Genomic DNA, 17,698 nt, shown 5'->3' with positions numbered 1-17,698 from the left:
CAACTGAAAAGAAACTTTGTGTTCCCTTCAAGCTAGGTGAAGGACGGCTTTCACACACACTTCTCTCTGAGAACTGAGCATGTGGAGAGACGTTCGTTCATCCAGCACAAAGGGAACGGGTTGCAGGAGAAACACTTACTCTGGGTTCTCAGTCTGTTTCCAATTGCCGGTTTGAAGTGCCTGCCGTTTTCACTGTAAAACCGAGTTGGGGCTTGTACCTCCCCATATATATGTATGGAGTGGAGTTTGCAACTGGAAAGAAACTTTGTGTTCCCTTCAAGCTAGGTGAAGGACGGCTTTCACACACACTTCTCTCTGAGAACTGAGCATGTGGAGAGACGTTCGTTCATCCAGCACAAAGGGAACGGGTTGCAGGAGAAACACTTACTCTGGGTTCTCAGTCTGTTTCCAATTAACGGTTTGGATTGCCTGCAGTTTTCACTGTAAAACCGAGTTGCGGCTTGTACCTCCCCATATATATGTATGGAGTGGAGTTTGCAACTGAAAAGAAACTTTGTGTTCCCTTCAAGCTAGGTGAAGGACGGCTTTCACACACACTTCTCTCTGAGAACTGAGCATGTGGAGAGACGTTCGTTCATCCAGCACAAAGGGAACGGGTTGCAGGAGAAACACTTACTCTGGGTTCTCAGTCTGTTTCCAATTGCCGGTTTGTATTGCCTGCAGTTTTCACTGTAAAACCGAGTTGCGGCTTGTACCTCCCCATATATATGTATGGAGTGGAGTTTGCAACTGAAAAGAAACTTTGTGTTCCCTTCAAGCTAGGTGAAGGACGGCTTTCACACACACTTATCTCTGAGAACTGAGCATGTGGAGAAACGTTCGTTCATCCAGCACAAAGGGAACGGGTTGCAGGAGAAACACTTACTCTGTGTTCTAAGTCTGTTTCCTAGTGCCGGTTTGAAGTGCCTGCCGTTTTCACTGTAAAACCGAGTTGCGGCTTGTACCTCCCCATATATATGTATGGAGTGGAGTTTGCAACTGAAAAGAAACTTTGTGTTCCCTTCAAGCTAGGTGAAGGACGGCTTTCACACACACTTCTCTCTGAGAACTGAGCATGTGGAGAGACGTTCGTTCATCCAGCACAAACGGACGGGTTGCAGGAGAAACACTTACTCTGGGTTCTCAGTCTGTTTCCTAGTGCCGGTTTGAAGTGCCTGCCGTTTTCACTGTAAAACCGAGTTGGGGCTTGTACCTCCCCATATATATGTATGGAGTGGAGTTTGCAACTGAAAAGAAACTTTGTGTTCCCTTCAAGCTAGGTGAAGGACGGCTTTCACACACACTTCTCTCAGAGAACTGAGCATGTGGAGAGACGTTCGTTCATCCAGCACAAAGGGAACGGGTTGCAGGAGAAACACTTACTCTGGGTTCTCAGTCTGTTTCCTAGTGCCGGTTTGAAGTGCCTGCCGTTTTCACTGTAAAACCGAGTTGGGGCTTGTACCACCCCATATATATGTATGGAGTGGAGTTTTCAACTGAAAAGAAACTTTGTGTTCCCTTCAAGCTAGGTGAAGGACGGCTTTCACACACACTTCTCTCTGAGAACTGAGCATGTGGAGAGACGTTCGTTCATCCAGCACAAAGGGAACGGGTTGCAGGAGAAACACTTACTCTGTGTTCTCAGTCTGTTTCCTAGTGCCGGTTTGAAGTGCCTGCCGTTTCCACTTTAAAACCGAGTTGGGGCTTGTACCTCCCCATATATATGTATGGAGTGGAGTTTTCAACTGAAAAGAAACTTTGTGTTCCCTTCAAGCTAGGTGAAGGACGGCTTTCACACACACTTCTCTCTGAGAACTGAGCATGTGGAGAGACGTTCGTTCATCCAGCACAAAGGGAACGGGTTGCAGGAGAAACACTTACTCTGTGTTCTCAGTCTGTTTCCTAGTGCCGGTTTGAAGTGCCTGCCGTTTCCACTTTAAAACCGAGTTGGGGCTTGTACCTCCCCATATATATGTATGGAGTGGAGTTTGCAACTGAAAAGAAACTTTGTGTTCCCTTCAAGCTAGGTGAAGGACGGCTTTCACACACACTTCTCTCTGAGAACTGAGCATGTGGAGAGACGTTCGTTCATCCAGCACAAAGGGAACGGGTTGCAGGAGAAACACTTACTCTGGGTTCTCAGTCTGTTTCCAATTGCCGGTTTGGATTGCCTGCAGTTTTCACTGTAAAACCGTGTTGGGGCTTGTACCTCCCCATATATATGTATGGAGTGGAGTTTACAAATGAAAAGAAACTTTGTGTTCCCTTCAAGCTAGGTGAAGGACGGCTTTCACACACACTTATCTCTGAGAACTGAGCATGTGGAGAAACTTTCGTTCATCCAGCACAAAGGGAACGGGTTGCAGGAGAAACACTTACTCTGTGTTCTCAGTCTGTTTCCTAGTGCCGGTTTGAAGTGCCTGCCGTTTTCACTGTAAAACCGAGTTGCGGCTTGTACCTCCCCATATATATGTATGTAGTGGAGTTTGCAACTGAAAAGAAACTTTGTGTTCCCTTCAAGCTAGGTGAAGGGCGGCTTTCACACACACTTCTTTCTGAGAACTGAGCATGTGGAGAGACGTTCGTTCATCCAGCACAAAGGGAACGGGTTGCAGGAGAAACACTTACTCTGGGTTCTCAGTCTGTTTCCAATTGCCGGTTTGAAGTGCCTGCCGTTTTCACTGTAAAACCGAGTTGCGGCTTGTACCTCCCCATATATATGTATGCAGTGGAGTTTGCAACTGAAAAGAAACTTTGTGTTCCCTTCAACCTAGGTGAAGGTCGGCTTTCACACACACTTCTCTCTGAGAACTGAGCATGTGGAGAGACGTTCGTTCATCCAGCACAAAGGGAACGGGTTGCAGGAGAAACACTTACTCTGGGTTCTCAGTCTGTTTCCAATTGCCGGTTTGGATTGCCTGCAGTTTTCACTGTAAAACCGAGTTGGGGCTTGTACCTCCCCATATATATGTATGGAGTGGAGTTTGCAACTGAAAAGAAACTTTGTGTTCCCTTCAAGCTAGGTGAAGGTCGGCTTTCACACACACTTATCTCTGAGAACTGAGCATGTGGAGAGTCGTTCATTCATCCAGCACAAAGGGAACGGGTTGCAGGAGAAACACTTACTCTGGGTTCTCAGTCTGTTTCCAATTGTCGGTTTGGATTGCCTGCAGTTTTCACTGTAAAACCGAGTTGCGGCTTGTACCTACCCATATATATGTATGGAGTGGAGTTTGCAACTGAAAAGAAACTTTGTGTTCCCTTCAAGCTAGGTGAAGGACGGCTTTCACACACACTTCTCTCTGAGAACTGAGCATGTGGAGAGACGTTCGTTCATCCAGCACAAAGGGAACGGGTTGCAGGAGAAACACTTACTCTGTGTTCTCAGTCTGTTTCCTAGTGCCGGTTTGAAGTGCCTGCCGTTTTCATTGTAAAACCGAGTTGGGGCTTGTACCTCCCCATATATATGTATGGAGTGGAGTTTGCAACTGAAAAGAAACTTTGTGTTCCCTTCAAGCTAGGTGAAGGACGGCTTTCACACACACTTCTCTCTGAGAAATGAGCATGTGGAGAGACGTTCGTTCATCCAGCACAAAAGGAACGGGTTGCAGGAGAAACACTTACTCTGGGTTCTCAGTCTGTTTCCTAGTGCCGGTTTGAAGTGCCTGCCGTTTTCACTGTAAAACCGAGTTGCGGCTTGTACCTCCCCATATATATGTATGGGGTGGATTTTGCAACTGAAAAGAAACTTTGTGTTCCCTTCAAGCTAGGTGAAGGACGGCTTTCACACACACTTCTCTCTGAGAACTGAGCATGTGGAGAGACGTTCGTTCATCCAGCACAAAGGGAACGGGTTGCAGGAGAAACACTTACTCTCTGTTCTCAGTCTGTTTCCTAGTGCCGGTTTGAAGTGCCTGCCGTTTTCACTGTAAAACCGAGTTGGGGCTTGTACCTCCCCATATATATGTATGGAGTGGAGTTTGCAAGTGAAAAGAAACTTTGTGTTCCCTTCAAGCTAGGTGAAGGACGGCTTTCACACACACTTCTCTCTGAGAACTGAGCATGTGGAGAGACGTTCGTTCATCCAGCACAAAGGGAACGGGTTGCAGGAGCAACACTTACTCTGGGTTCTCAGTCTGTTTCCAATTGCCGGTTTGAAGTGCCTGCCGTTTTCACTGTAAAACCGAGTTGCGGCTTGTACCTCCCCATATATATGTATGGAGTGGAGTTTGCAACTGAAAAGAAACTTTGTGTTCCCTTCAAGCTAGGTGAAGGACGGCTTTCACACACACTTATCTCTGAGAACTGAGCATGTGGAGAGACGTTCGTTCATCCAGCACAAAGGGAACGGGTTGCAGGAGAAACACTTACTCTCGGTTCTCAGTCTGTTTCCAATTGCCGGTTTGGATTGCCTGCAGTTTTCACTGTAAAACCGAGTTGGGGCTTGTACCTCCCCATATATATGTATGGAGTGGAGTTTGCAACTGAAAAGAAACTTTGTGTTCCCTTCAAGCTAGGTGAAGGACGGCTTTCACACACACTTCTCTCTGAGAACTGAGCATGTGGAGAGACGTTCGTTCATCCAGCACAAAGGGAACGGGTTGCAGGAGAAACACTTACTCTGGGTTCTCAGTCTGTTTCCTAGTGCCGGTTTGAAGTGCCTGCCGTTTTCACTGTAAAACCGAGTTGGGGCTTGTACCTCCCCATATATATGTATGGAGTGGAGTTTGCAACTGAAAAGAAACTTTGTGTTCCCTTCAAGCTAGGTGAAGGACGGCTTTCACACACACTTATCTCTGAGAAGTGAGCATGTGGAGAGACGTTCGTTCATCCAGCACAAAGGGAACGGGTTGCAGGAGAAACACTTACTCTGGGTTCTCAGTCTGTTTCCTAGTGCCGGTTTGAAGTGCCTGCCGTTTTCACTGTAAAACCGAGTTGGGGCTTGTACCTCCCCATATATATGTATGGAGTGGAGTTTGCAACTGAAAAGAAACTTTGTGTTCCCTTCAAGCTAGGTGAAGGACGGCTTTCACACACACTTATCTCTAAGAACTGAGCATGTGGAGAGACGTTCGTTCATCCAGCACAAAGGGAACGGGTTGCAGGAGCAACACTTACTCTGGGTTCTCAGTCTGTTTCCTAGTGCCGGTTTGAAGTGCCTGCCGTTTTCACTGTAAAACCGAGTTGGGGCTTGTACCTCCCCATATATATGTATGGAGTGGAGTTTGCAACTGAAAAGAAACTTTGTGTTCCCTTCAAGCTAGGTGAAGGACGGCTTTCACACACACTTCTCTCTGAGAACTGAGCATGTGGAGAGACGTTCGTTCATCCAGCACAAAGGGAACGGGTTGCAGGAGAAACACTTACTCTGTGTTCTCAGTCTGTTTCCTAGTGCCGGTTTGAAGTGCCTGCCGTTTTCACTGTAAAACCGAGTTGGGGCTTGTACCTCCCCATATATATGTATGGAGTGGAGTTTGCAACTGAAAAGAAACTTTGTGTTCCCTTCAAGCTAGGTGAAGGACGGCTTTCACACACACTTATCTCTGAGAACTGAGCATGTGGAGAGACGTTCGTTCATCCAGCACAAAGGAAACGGGTTGCAGGAGAAACACTTACTCTGGGTTCTCAGTCTGTTCCCTAGGGCCGGTTTGGATTGCCTGCCGTTTTCACTGTAAAACCGAGTTGGGGCTTGTACCTCCCCATATATATGTATGGAGTGGAGTTTGCAACTGAAAAGAAATTTTGTGTTCCCTTCAAGCTAGGTGAAGGACGGCTTTCACACACACTTATCTCTGAGAACTGAGCATGTGGAGAGACGTTCGTTCATCCAGCACAAAGGGAACGGGTTGCAGGTGAAACACTTACTCTGGGTTCTCAGTCTGTTTCCTAGTGCCGGTTTGAAGTGCCTGCCGTTTTCACTGTAAAACCGAGTTGGGGATTGTACCTCCCCATATATATGTATGGAGTGGAGTTTGCAACTGAAAAGAAACTTTGTGTTCCCTTCAAGCTAGGTGAAGGACGGCTTTCACACACACTTCTCTCTGAGAACTGAGCATGTGGAGAGACGTTCCTTCATCCAGCACAAAGGGAACGGGTTGCAGGAGAAACACTTACACTGGGTTCTCAGTCTGTTTCCTAGTGCCGGTTTGAAGTGCCTGCCGTTTTCACTGTAAAACCGAGTTGGGGCTTGTACTTCCCCATATATATGTATGGAGTGGAGTTTGCAACTAAAAAGAAACTTTGTGTTCCCTTCAAGCTAGGTGAAGGGCGGCTTTCACACACACTTATCTCTGAGAACTGAGCATGTGGAGAGACCTTCGTTCATCCAGCACAAATGGAACGGGTTGCAGGAGAAACAATTACTCTGGGTTCTCAGTCTGTTTCCTAGTGCCGGTTTGAAGTGCCTGCCGTTTTCACTGTAAAACCGAGTTGGGGCTTGTACCTCCCCATATATATGTATGGAGTGGAGTTTGCAACTGAAAAGAAACTTTGTGTTCCCTTCAAGCTAGGTGAAGGACGGCTTTCACACACACTTCTCTCTGAGAACTGAGCATGTGGAGAGACGTTCGTTCATCCAGCACAAAGGGAACGGGTTGCAGGAGAAACACTTACTCTGGGTTCTCAGTCTGTTTCCTAGTGCCTGTTTGAAGTGCCTGCCGTTTTCACTGTAAAACCGAGTTGGGGCTTGTACCTCCCCATATATATGTATGGAGTGGAGTTTGCAACTGAAAAGAAACTTTGTGTTCCCTTCAAGCTAGGTGAAGGACAGCTTTCACACACACTTCTCTCTGAGAACTGAGCATGTGGAGAGACGTTCCTTCATCCAGCACAAAGGGAACGGGTTGCAGGAGAAACACTTACTCTGGGTTCTCAGTCTGTTTCCTAGTGCCGGTTTGAAGTGCCTGCAGTTTTCACTGTAAAACCGAGTTGGGGCTTGTACCTCCCCATATATATGTATGGAGTGGAGTTTGCAACTAAAAAGAAACTTTGTGTTCCCTTCAAGCTAGGTGAAGGGCGGCTTTCACACACACTTCTCTCTGAGAACTGAGCATGTGGAGAGACGTTCGTTCATCCAGCACAAAGGGAACGGGTTGCAGGAGAAACACTTACTCTGGGTTCTCAGTCTGTTTCCTAGTGCCGGTTTGAAGTGCCTGCCGTTTTCACTGTAAAACCGAGTTGGGGCTTGTACCTCCCCATATATATGTATGGAGTGGAGTTTGCAACTGAAAAGAAACTTTGTGTTCCCTTCAAGCTAGGTGAAGGTCGGCTTTCACACACACTTCTCTCTGAGAACTGAGCATGTGGAGAGACGTTCGTTCATCCAGCACAAAGGGAACGGGTTGCAGGAGAAACACTTACTCTGGGTTCTCAGTCTGTTTCCTAGTGCCGGTTTGAAGTGCCTGCCGTTTTCACTGTAAAACCTAGTTGGGGCTTGTACCTCCCCATATATATGTATGGAGTGGAGTTTGCAACTGAAAAGAAACTTTGTGTTCCCTTCAAGGTAGGTGAAGGAAGGCTTTCACACACACTTCTCTCTGAGAACTGAGCATGTGGAGAGACGTTCGTTCATCCAGCACAAATGGAACGGGTTGCAGGAGAAACACTTACTCTGGGTTCTCAGTCTGTTTCCTAGTGCCGGTTTGAAGTGCCTGCCGTTTTCACTGTAAAACCGAGTTGGGGCTTGTACCTCCCCATATATATGTATGGAGTGGAGTTTGCAACTGAAAAGAAACTTTGTGTTCCCTTCAAGCTAGGTGAAGGACGGCTTTCACACACACTTCTCTCTGAGAACTGAGCATGTGGAGAGACGTTCGTTCATCCAGCACAAAGGGAACGGGTTGAAGGAGAAACACTTACTCTGGGTTCTCTGTCTGTTTCCTAGTGCCGGTTTGAAGTGCCTGCCGTTTTCACTGTAAAACCGAGTTGGGGCTTGTACCTCCCCATATATATGTATGGAGTGGATTTTGCAACTGAAAAGAAACTTTGTGTTCCCTTCAAGCTAGGTGAAGGACGGCTTTCACACACACTTCTCTCTGAGAACTGAGCATGTGGAGAGACGTTCGTTCATCCAGCACAAAGGGAACGGGTTGCAGGAGAAACACTTACTCTGGGTTCTCAGTCTGTTTCCAATTGCCGGTTTGAAGTGCCTGCCGTTTTCACTGTAAAACCGAGTTGGGGCTTGTACCTCCCCATATATATGTATGGAGTGGAGTTTGCAACTGAAAAGAAACTTTGTGTTCCCTTCAAGCTAGGTGAAGGACGGCTTTCACACACACTTATCTCTGATAACTGAGCATGTGGAGAGACGTTCGTTCATCCAGCACAAAGGGAACGGGTTGCAGGAGAAACACTTACTCTGGGTTCTCAGTCTGTTTCCTAGTGCCGGTTTGAAGTGCCTGCAGTTTTCACTGTAAAACCGATTTGGGGCTTGTACCACCCCATATATATGTATGGAGTGGAGTTTGCAACTGAAAAGAAACTTTGTGTTCCCTTAAAGCTAGGTGAAGGACGGCTTTCACACACACTTATCTCTAAGAACTGAGCATGTGGAGAGACGTTCGTTCATCCAGCACAAAGGGAACGGGTTGCAGGAGAAACACTTACTCTGGGTTCTCAGTCTGTTTCCTAGTGCCGGTTTGAAGTGCCTGCCGTTTTCACCGTAAAACCGAGTTGGGGCTTGTACCTCCCCATATATATGTATGGAGTGGAGTTTGCAACTGAAAAGAAACTTTGTGTTCCCTTCAAGCTAGGTGAAGGACGGCTTTCACACACACTTATCTCTGAGAACTGAGCATGTGGAGAGACGTTCGTTCATCCAGCACAAAGGGAACGGGTTGCAGGAGAAACACTTAAACTGGGTTCTCAGTCTGTATCCTAGTGCCTGTTTGAAGTGCCTGCCGTTTTCACTGTAAAACCGAGTTGGGGCTTGTACCTCCCCATATATATGTATGGAGTGGAGTTTGCAACTGAAAAGAAACTTTGTGTTCCCTTCAAGCTAGGTGAAGGACGGCTTTCACACACACTTCTCTGTGAGAACTGAGCATGTGGAGAGACGTTCCTTCATCCAGCACAAAGGGAACGGGTTGCAGGAGAAACACTTACTCTGGGTTCTCAGTCTGTTTCCTAGTGCCGGTTTGAAGTGCCTGCCGTTTTCACTGTAAAACCTATTTGGGGCTTGTACCTCCCCATATATATGTATGGATTGGAGTTTGCAACTGAAAAGAAACTTTGTGTTCCCTTCAAGGTAGGTGAAGGACGGCTTTCACACACACTTCTCTCTGAGAACTGAGTATGTGGAGAGACGTTCGTTCATCCAGCACAAAGGGAACGGGTTGCAGGAGAAACACTTACTCTGGGTTCTCAGTCTGTTTCCTAGTGCCGGTTTGAAGTGCCTGCCGTTTTCAGTGTAAAACCGAGTTGGGGCTTGTACCTCCCCATATATATGTATGGAGTGGAGTTTGCAACTGAAAAGAAACTTTGTGTTCCCTTCAAGCTAGGTGAAGGACGGCTTTCACACACACTTCTCTCTGAGAACTGAGCATGTGGAGAGACGTTCGTTCATCCAGCACAAAGGGAACGGGTTGCAGGAGAAACACTTACTCTGGGTTCTCAGTCTGTTTCCTAGTGCCGGTTTGAAGTGCCTGCCGTTTTCACTGTAAAACCGAGTTGGGGCTTGTACTTCCCCATATATATGTATGGAGTGGAGTTTGCAACTAAAAAGAAACTTTGTGTTCCCTTCAAGCTAGGTGAAGGGCGGCTTTCACACACACTTATCTCTGAGAACTGAGCATGTGGAGAGACCTTCGTTCATCCAGCACAAATGGAACGGGTTGCAGGAGAAACACTTACTCTGGGTTCTCAGTCTGTTTCCTAGTCCCGGTTTGAAGTGCCTGCCGTTTTCACTGTAAAACCGAGTTGGGGCTTGTACCTCCCCATATATATGTATGGAGTGGAGTTTGCAACTGAAAAGAAACTTTGTGTTCCCTTCAAGCTAGGTGAAGGACGGCTTTCACACACACTTCTCTCTGAGAACTGAGCATGTGGAGAGACGTTCGTTCATCCAGCACAAAGGGAACGGGTTGCAGGAGAAACACTTACTCTGGGTTCTCAGTCTGTTTCCTAGTGCCTGTTTGAAGTGCCTGCCGTTTTCACTGTAAAACCGAGTTGGGGCTTGTACCTCCCCATATATATGTATGGAGTGGAGTTTGCAACTGAAAAGAAACTTTGTGTTCCCTTCAAGCTAGGTGAAGGACAGCTTTCACACACACTTCTCTCTGAGAACTGAGCATGTGGAGAGACGTTCCTTCATCCAGCACAAAGGGAACGGGTTGCAGGAGAAACACTTACTCTGGGTTCTCAGTCTGTTTCCTAGTGCCGGTTTGAAGTGCCTGCCGTTTTCACTGTAAACCCGAGTTGGGGCTTGTACCTCCCCATATATATGTATGGAGTGGAGTTTGCAACTGAAAAGAAACTTTGTATTCCCTTCAAGCTAGGTGAAGTTCGGCTTTCACACACACTTCTCTCTGAGAACTGAGCATGAGGAGAGACGTTCGTTCATCCAGCACAAAGGGAACGGGTTGCAGGAGAAACACTTACTCTGGGTTCTCAGTCTGTTTCCTAGTGCCGGTTTGAAGTGCCTGCCGTTTTCACTGTAAAACCGAGTTGGGGCTTGTACCTCCCCATATATATGTATGGAGTGGAGTTTGCAACTGAAAAGAAACTTTGTGTTCCCTTCAAGCAAAGTGAAGGACGGCTTTCACACACACTTCTCTCTGAGAACTGAGCATGTGGAGAGACGTTCGTTCATCCAGCACAAAGGGAACGGGTTGCAGGAGAAACACTTACTCTGGGTTCTCAGTCTGTTTCCTAGTGCCGGGTTGAAGTGCCTGCCGTTTTCACTGTAAAACCGAGTTGGGGCTTGGACCTCCCCATATATATGTATGGAGTGGATTTTGCAACTGAAAAGAAACTTTGTGTTCCCTTCAAGCTAGGTGAAGGACGGCTTTCACACACACTTCTCTCTGAGAACTGAGCATGTGGAGAGACGTTCGTTCATCCAGCCAAAGGGAACGGGTTGCAGGAGAAACACTTACTCTGGGTTCTCTGTCTGTTTCCTAGTGCCGGTTTGAAGTGCCTGCCGTTTTCACTGTAAAACCGAGTTGGGGCTTGTACCTCCCCATATATATGTATGGAGTGGAGTTTGCAACTGAAAAGAAACTTTGTGTTCCCTTCAAGCTAGGTGAAGGACGGCTTTCACACACACTTATCTCTGAGAACTGAGCATGTGGAGAGACGTTCGTTCATCCAGCACAAAGGGAACGGGTTGCAGGAGAAACACTTACTCTGGGTTCTCAGTCTGTTTCCTAGTGCCGGTTTGAAGTGCCTGCCGTTTTCACTGTAAAACCGTGTTGCGGCTTGTACCTCCCCATATATATGTATGGAGTGGAGTTTGCAACTGAAAAGAAACTTTGTGTTCCCTTCAAGCTAGGTGAAGGACGGCTTTCACACACACTTCTCTCTGAGAACTGAGCATGTGGAGAGACGTTCGTTCATCCAGCACAAAGGGAACGGGTTGCAGGGGCAACACTTACTCTGGGTTCTCAGTCTGTTTCCAATTGCCGGTTTGAAGTGCCTGCCGTTTTCACTGTAAAACCGAGTTGCGGCTTGTACCTCCCCATATATATGTATGGAGTGGAGTTTGCAACTGAAAAGAAACTTTGTGTTCCCTTCAAGCTAGGTGAAGGACGGCTTTCACACACACTTCTCTCTGAGAACTGAGCATGTGGAGAGACGTTCGTTCATCCAGCACAAAGGGAACGGGTTGCAGGAGAAACACTTACTCTGGGTTCTCAGTCTGTTTCCAATTGCCGGTTTGGATTGCCTGCAGTTTTCACTGTAAAACCGAGTTGGGGCTTGTACCTCCCCATATATATGTATGGAGTGGAGTTTGCAACTGAAAAGAAACTTTGTGTTCCCTTCAAGCTAGGTGAAGGACGGCTTTCACACACACTTCCCTCTGAGAACTGAGCATGTGGAGAGACGTTCGTTCATCCAGCACAAAGGGAACGGGTTGCAGGAGAAACACTTACTCTGGGTTCTCAGTCTGTTTCCTAGTGCCGGTTTGAAGTGCCTGCCGTTTTCACTGTAAAACCGTGTTGCGGCTTGTACCTCCCCATATATATGTATGGAGTGGAGTTTGCAACTGAAAAGAAACTTTGTGTTCCCTTCAAGCTAGGTGAAGGACGGCTTTCACACACACTTCTCTCTGAGAACTGAGCATGTGGAGAGACGTTCGTTCATCCAGCACAAAGGGAACGGGTTGCAGGGGCAACACTTACTCTGGGTTCTCAGTCTGTTTCCAATTGCCGGTTTGAAGTGCCTGCCGTTTTCACTGTAAAACCGAGTTGCGGCTTGTACCTCCCCATATATATGTATGGAGTGGAGTTTGCAACTGAAAAGAAACTTTGTGTTCCCTTCAAGCTAGGTGAAGGACGGCTTTCACACACACTTCTCTCTGAGAACTGAGCATGTGGAGAGACGTTCGTTCATCCAGCACAAAGGGAACGGGTTGCAGGAGAAACACTTACTCTGGGTTCTCAGTCTGTTTCCAATTGCCGGTTTGGATTGCCTGCAGTTTTCACTGTAAAACCGAGTTGGGGCTTGTACCTCCCCATATATATGTATGGTGTGGAGTTTGCAACTGAAAAGAAACTTTGTGTTCCCTTCAAGCTAGGTGAAGGACGGCTTTCACACACACTTCCCTCTGAGAACTGAGCATGTGGAGAGACGTTCGTTCATCCAGCACAAAGGGAACGGGTTGCAGGAGAAACACTTACTCTGGGTTCTCAGTCTGTTTCCTAGTGCCGGTTTGAAGTGCCTGCCGTTTTCACTGTAAAACCGAGTTGGGGCTTGTACCTCCCCATATATATGTATGGAGTGGAGTTTGCAACTGAAAAGAAACTTTGTGTTCCCTTCAAGCTAGGTGAAGGACGGCTTTCACACACACTTATCTCTAATAACTGAGCATGTGGAGAGACGTTCGTTCATCCAGCACAAAGGTAACGGGTTGCAGGAGCAACACTTACTCTGGGTTCTCAGTCTGTTTCCTAGTGCCGGTTTGAAGTGCCTGCCGTTTTCACTGTAAAACCGAGTTGGGGCTTGTACCTCCCCATATATATGTATGGAATGGAGTTTGCAACTGAAAAGAAACTTTGTGTTCCCTTCAAGCTAGGTGAAGGACGGCTTTCACACACACTTATCTCTAAGAACTGAGCATGTGGAGAGACGTTCGTTCATCCAGCACAAAGGGAACGGGTTGCAGGAGCAACACTTACTCTGGGTTCTCAGTCTGTTTCCTAGTGCCGGTTTGAAGTGCCTGCCGTTTTCACTGTAAAACCGAGTTGGGGCTTGTACCTCCCCATATATATGTATGGAGTGGAGTTTGCAACTGAAAAGAAACTTTGTGTTCCCTTCAAGCTAGGTGAAGGACGGCTTTCACACACACTTCTCTCTGAGAACTGAGCATGTGGAGAGACGTTCGTTCATCCAGCACAAAGGGAACGGGTTGCAGGAGAAACACTTACTCTGTGTTTTCAGTCTGTTTCCTAGTGCCGGTTTGAAGTGCCTGCCGTTTTCACCGTAAAACCGAGTTGGGGCTTGTACCTCCCCATATATATGTATGGAGTGGAGTTTGCAACTGAAAAGAAACTTTGTGTTAAACCTTCAAGTTAGGTGAAGGACGGCTTTCAAACACACTTATCTCTGAGAACTGAGCATGTGGAGAGACGTTCGTTCATCCAGCACAAAGGGAACGGGTTGCAGGAGCAACACTTACTCTGGGTTCTCAGTCTGTTTCCTAGTGCCGGTTTGAAGTGCCTGCCGTTTTCACTGTAAAACCGAGTTGGGGCTTGTACCTCCCCATATATATGTATGGAGTGGAGTTTGCAACTGAAAAGAAACTTTGTGTTCCCTTCAAGCTAGGTGAAGGACGGCTTTCACACACACTTCTCTCTGAGAACTGAGCATGTGGAGAGACGTTCGTTCATCCAGCACAAAGGGAACGGGTTGCAGGAGAAACACTTACTCTGTGTTTTCAGTCTGTTTCCTAGTGCCGGTTTGAAGTGCCTGCCGTTTTCACCGTAAAACCGAGTTGGGGCTTGTACCTCCCCATATATATGTATGGAGTGGAGTTTGCAACTGAAAAGAAACTTTGTGTTAAACCTTCAAGTTAGGTGAAGGACGGCTTTCAAACACACTTATCTCTGAGAACTGAGCATGTGGAGAGACGTTCGTTCATCCAGCACAAAGGGAACGGGTTGCAGGAGAAACACTTACTCTGGGTTCTCTGTCTGTTTCCTAGTGCCGGTTTGAAGTGCCTGCCATTTTCACTGTAAAACCGAGTTGGGGCTTGTACCTCCCCATATATATGTATGGAGTGGATTTTGCAACTGAAAAGAAACTTTGTGTTCCCTTCAAGCTAGGTGAAGGACGGCTTTCACACACACTTCTCTCTGAGAACTGAGCATGTGGAGAGACGTTCGTTCATCCAGCACAAAGGGAACGGGTTGCAGGAGAAACACTTACTCTGGGTTCTCAGTCTGTTTCCTAGTGCCGGTTTGAAGTGCCTGCCGTTTTCACTGTAAAACCGAGTTGGGGCTTGTACCTCCCCATATATATGTATGGAGTGGAGTTTGCAACTGAAAAGAAACTTTGTGTTCCCTTCAAGCTAGGTGAAGTACGGCTTTCACACACACTTCTCTCTGAGAACTGAGCATGTGGAGAGACGTTCGTTCATCCAGCACAAAGGGAACGGGTTGCAGGAGAAACACTTACTCTGGGTTCTCAGTCTGTTTCCTAGTGCCGGTTTGAAGTGCCTGCAGTTTTCACTGTAAAACCGATTTGGGGCTTGTACCTCCCCATATATATGTATGGAGTGGAGTTTGCAACTGAAAAGAAACTTTGTGTTCCCTTAAAGTTAGGTGAAGGACGGCTTTCACACACACTTATCTCTGAGAACTGAGCATGTGGAGAGACGTTCGTTCATCCAGCACAAAGGGAACGGGTTGCAGGAGAAACACTTACTCTGGGTTCTCAGTCTGTTTCCTAGTGCCGGTTAGAAGTGCCTGCCGTTTTCACCGTAAAACCGAGTTGGGGCTTGTACCTCCCCATATATATGTATGGAGTGGAGTTTGCAACTGAAAAGAAACTTTGTGTTCCCTTCAAGCTAGGTGAAGGACGGCTTTCACACACACTTCTCTCTGAGAACTGAGCATGTGGAGAGACGTTCGTTCATCCAGCACAAAGGGAACGGGTTGCAGGAGAAACACTTACTCTGGGTTCTCAGTCTGTTTCCTAGTGCCGGTTTGAAGTGCCTGCCGTTTTCACTGTAAAACCGAGTTGGGGCTTTTACTTCCCCATATATATGTATGGAGTGGAGTTTGCAACTGAAAAGAAACTTTGTGTTCCCTTCAAGCTAGGTGAAGGGCGGTTTTCACACACACTTATCTCTGAGAACTGAGCATGTGGAGAGACGTTCGTTCATCCAGCACAAAGGGAACGGGTTGCAGGAGAAACACTTACTCTGGGTTCTCAGTCTGTTTCCTAGTGCCGGTTTGAAGTGCCTGCCGTTTTCACTGTAAAACCGAGTTGGGGCTTGTACCTCCCCATATATATGTATGGAGTGGAGTTTGCAACTGAAAAGAAACTTTGTGTTCCCTTCAAGCTAGGTGAAGGACGGCTTTCACACACACTTATCTCTGAGAACTGAGCATGTGGAGAGACGTTCGTTCATCCAGCACAAAGGGAACGGGTTGCAGGAGAAACACTTACTCTGGGTTCTCAGTCTGTTTCCTAGTGCCGGTTTGAAGTGCCTGCCGTTTTCACTGTAAAACCGAGTTGGGGCTTGTACCTCCCCATATATATGTATGGAGTGGAGTTTGCAACTGAAAAGAAACTTTGTGTTCCCTTCAAGCTAGGTGAAGGACGGCTTTCACACACACTTCTCTCTGAGAACTGAGCATGTGGAGAGACGTTCCTTCATCCAGCACAAAGGGAACGGGTTGCAGGAGAAACACTTACTCTGGGTTCTCAGTCTGTTTCCTAGTGCCGGTTTGAAGTGCCTGCCGTTTTCACTGTAAAACCGAGTTGCGGCTTGTACCTCCCCATATATATGTATGGAGTGGAGTTTGCAACTGAAAAGAAACTTTGTGTTCCCTTCAAGGTAGGTGAAGGACGGCTTTCACACACACTTCTCTCTGAGAACTGAGCATGTGGAGAGACGTTCGTTCATCCAGCACAAAGGGAACGGGTTGCAGGAGAAACACTTACTCTGGGTTCTCAGTCTGTTTCCTAGTGCCGGTTTGAAGTGCCTGCCGTTTTCACTGTAAAACCGAGTTGCGGCTTGTACCTCCCCATATATATGTATGGAGTGGAGTTTGCAACTGAAAAGAAACTTTGTGTTCCCTTCAAGCTAGGTGAAGGACGGCTTTCACACACACTTCTCTCTGAGAACTGAGCATGTGGAGAGACGTTCGTTCATCCAGCACAAAGGGAACGGGTTGCAGGAGAAACACTTACTCTGGGTTCTCAGTCTGTTTCCTAGTGCCGGTTTGAAGTGCCTGCCGTTTTCACTGTAAAACCGAGTTGGGGCTTGTACTTCCCCATATATATGTATGGAGTGGAGTTTGCAACTAAAAAGAAACTTTGTGTTCCCTTCAAGCTAGGTGAAGGGCGGCTTTCACACACACTTATCTCTGAGAACTGAGCATGTGGAGAGACGTTCGTTCATCCAGCACAAAGGGAACGGGTTGCAGGAGAAACACTTACTCTGGGTTCTCAGTCTGTTTCCTAGTGCCGGTTTGAAGTGCCTGCCGTTTTCACTGTAAAACCGAGTTGGGGCTTGTACCTCCCCATATATATGTATGGAGTGGAGTTTGCAACTGAAAAGAAACTTTGTGTTCCCTTCAAGCTAGGTGAAGGACGGCTTTCACACACACTTATCTCTGAGAACTGAGCATGTGGAGAGACGTTCGTTCATCCAGCACAAAGGGAACGGGTTGCAGGAGAAACACTTACTCTGGGTTCTCAGTCTGTTTCCTAGTGCCGGTTAGAAGTGCCTGCCGTTTTCACCGTAAAACCGAGTTGGGGCTTGTACCTCCCCATATATATGTATGGAGTGGAGTTTGCAACTGAAAAGAAACTTTGTGTTCCCTTCAAGCTAGGTGAAGGACGGCTTTCACACACACTTCTCTCTGAGAACTGAGCATGTGGAGAGACGTTCGTTCATCCAGCACAAAGGGAACGGGTTGCAGGAGAAACACTTACTCTGGGTTCTCAGTCTGTTTCCTAGTGCCGGTTTGAAGTGCCTGCCGTTTTCACTGTAAAACCGAGTTGGGGCTTTTACTTCCCCATATATATGTATGGAGTGGAGTTTGCAACTGAAAAGAAACTTTGTGTTCCCTTCAAGCTAGGTGAAGGGCGGCTTTCACACACACTTATCTCTGAGAACTGAGCATGTGGAGAGACGTTCGTTCATCCAGCACAAAGGGAACGGGTTGCAGGAGAAACACTTACTCTGGGTTCTCAGTCTGTTTCCTAGTGCCGGTTTGAAGTGCCTGCCGTTTTCACTGTAAAACCGAGTTGGGGCTTGTACCTCCCCATATATATGTATGGAGTGGAGTTTGCAACTGAAAAGAAACTT

The sequence above is a fragment of the Vicugna pacos genome, chromosome 18, assembly GCF_048564905.1.
Source record: "Vicugna pacos chromosome 18, VicPac4, whole genome shotgun sequence".
Classification (NCBI taxonomy): Eukaryota; Metazoa; Chordata; class Mammalia; order Artiodactyla; family Camelidae; genus Vicugna; species Vicugna pacos.
The sequence above is the reverse complement of the archived record's forward strand: the minus strand, read 5'-3'. Positions refer to the sequence as shown.